The 2,851-nt window shown below is 34.1% G+C and overlaps 1 long non-coding RNA gene across 1 annotated transcript; it reads right to left on the bottom strand.

Moving 5' to 3' along the window:
* Positions 1-638: 638 nt before the first annotated feature.
* On the bottom strand, positions 639-2,209 carry LOC104757388 (uncharacterized). The gene is made up of 4 exons (XR_015585923.1): positions 1,997-2,209; positions 1,662-1,765; positions 1,419-1,562; positions 639-985 (listed from the first exon to the last, which is right to left on the bottom strand). It is a non-coding gene; the product is annotated as an uncharacterized LOC104757388 (long non-coding RNA).
* Positions 2,210-2,851: the final 642 nt, after the last annotated feature.

The raw sequence follows: 2,851 nt of genomic DNA, 5'->3' as shown, positions 1-2,851 counted from the left end.
TGCCTTAGGGCATCTCCAATGATCCTTTATTTTTGCCTCTATTATAGAGTTTCTCTATTATAGAAGTGTGTTTTACTCCAATGGTTCTCTATTCCCACCTCTAAAATAGAAATTGCTATTTTTTCTTTTATTTATAGAGGAACCCAATTTTTTTTTTACAAAGGTTTCTCTATAAATAGAGGAAAAAATAGCAATCTCTATTTTATAGAGGATCATTGGAGTAAAACCCACTTCTATTATAGAATTTCTCTATTATAGAGGGAAAAATAGGAAAAACCATTGGAGATGGTCTTACAAAGGCATGAGAAGTCAATCCAACCAACGTCACCGTTGGTCCAATCCGTTTACTACCATAACCGTATGGTTCAGGCATACCGGGTCGGTTTTTAAGAGACTGGGGCAAGGCAAAGAAGCCAATAGCCTCCTGCTCTAACCGAGTCATGAGTTCGGATCTGATTTTTTACCTTGCACAAGTACGCTCGGGCATTGTTTTGCTGTATTTATATCAAATAAAAGAAAAAAAATATTGTTATTATCTTTACATATAATTATATTTAATTTATAATAGTTGAAAGTCCATTTTATCTATCAAATTATAAACTTTTGATAGAAACTAAATTTTCTTTTGCTATAATCTATAATCTATAATCTGAACATTTTAAAATAATTGGAGAATACAATGTAAGAGAACATGTATCGTATCTTTCATAACTCTTTTATCAGATACTATAACGATTACATGGAAACAAAAGACATAGGGATGAATTATCGATACGTGAGATGAGAGGGAGTTTGAAATGACTGATTGAAAACGGAAGCGATAAAGTAGCAGAGTAAGCTACGTTAAGTTTTATCGGATGTGGTCATCTGCATCTTTTGCCAACACGACGTTCATCACTTGGGAGTCTATGGTGAGAGAATGTATCGTTATTGGTGTCTACTGAATGACTACAACTTGGAATTGTGTTGCTGCTTATTGGAATATCTGTTAACATAGAATATACACCAAAATAAATAAATTAGTTAGAAAATAATGCAAGAATATGTGTTTACAATTCAAGGATCCAAAGAACAATACGTGTTTCATTGTGTATCCTTCTTTCTTTCCTCTTATTCATAATGCATGTCACCACTCTAACTTTGATTCAGTTTATCAAGACAGTTAATTAGAGTACCATAACACTTTGATATCAAGATCAAATAGATAGAGTTTCAAAGAAAAACAGTCAGATAAACAGAAACAGAGCAAACAAAATTTGGCTATGGAATTCTAGAGGAACTATGTATAATTTTCAGATCAATGGAAGATAAATTTACAGCTATATGATTTTCGATACAGAATCTTCCACAACTATAATAAAGTAAAAACAAAAATAGGAGATACAGTATATAGGGATCGTATGACGAAATTTGTGCACCTGTTACCGCCAATTTCTTCATGTTATACATACTACTCCATCTCAACACCGTTATATTGCGGTTGATTCAACGTATGATCTGATTTCAACTTCGGTACCTAAAATCCCTTCTGAATGATTCTCCTACTTCAAGTCATACTATTTCTGCAAAGTAAAAAATCAATCCCTTTAGAATCTTTGGTAAATTAGTGTACAAAATAGAGTGAACTTGTGCAAGTGCATTTCACAATAATATATCAGTACCTTTATTGCTTTATATTGTTTCCTCAACCTCTCTAATGATCCATTTCTCCATCTCTGAATTTATCTTGTTCTTTACATATGCTGCGTACGTCTTCATTTGTGTCCTTACAAATCCGAGATGTAGAGCACAATAAAAAGGTCAATTTCACTCTTGCAACTCCTTGAACGATGCACAGTAGCCAAACACACGGTTAAACCAGTAAAAAATATGAAAACATAAACTGTTGATTTATAGAAAGAGTAAAAAAATGCAAATCAAACTTTTCAAAAACTAAGACATATAATTTCCAATTATAAGTGAGAATTCGAAATCCCAGTCACCCAAAATTACGTACCATCCCATTTTCCATGGAGGATCCTTGAATCCGTTTTGCTCCTCCGAGATATCTAAACAAAATTAGATGACTTAAAACGACTCAGGTTAGATGAGAATAAATACAACGATGAGCTCAAATGATTCAAAAGAAGATAAAAGAGGAGGAAAATCTGTAAGTTTTTGTGAACCTAGAAAAATCTAAAATGGGGCAGGATACTTTTCTTACACCACCAACTCAGACGCAACGATGTCGAACATATATAGAGACAAAGATTTCTTGAAAAGAGATCGTGGGTGAGGAAGATGGATCATGGACTCGTGAAATGGGGAAGTTGAGATACGATATCAATTATTTTGTTTAACTTTCTTAATTTTGAATTTATGATTTGAATTACATGTGGCAAAATGCTAGAATATGATTGGTCAGATGACTTGTGCTTTATAGGATAAAGGATAGGGAGTGTTAATCCTGGGATTATTAACCGTACCGAGTCAAACCAAAATTTTGGGTGTTCAGTTCGGGTACGGTTATAAAGGATAAACTGTATCGGCAACAGTTTGAATTGGCAATCGGTTATCGGTTCTTTCGGTTCGATTCAACCGAACCAATCTATTAACCGAAAATATTCACCCGCTATCATTGCTTTGTCACTTCCTGTATACTTCTTCTTTATGTTATGTCCTAAGGTGGGAAAATCAAGCTTCCTGGAAGACGGAACAGCGAGATTCGTCTTTGGGAAATTTTCGTTGTTGAACGGTGATAAGCTCAAATTTATCCCTAGAGCTACTCTCTCAAACAAGAGATCAATGCAGTACTTAGGGGTCGAATCCACAGAGACTCAAGATCAAACACAATGGATTATAGAGTTTTGTT

The sequence above is a fragment of the Camelina sativa genome, chromosome 17, assembly GCF_030686135.1.
Source record: "Camelina sativa cultivar CO46 ecotype springtype chromosome 17, ASM3068613v1".
Classification (NCBI taxonomy): domain Eukaryota; kingdom Viridiplantae; phylum Streptophyta; class Magnoliopsida; order Brassicales; family Brassicaceae; genus Camelina; species Camelina sativa.
This window is presented reverse-complemented; position numbering and strand designations above follow the sequence as displayed.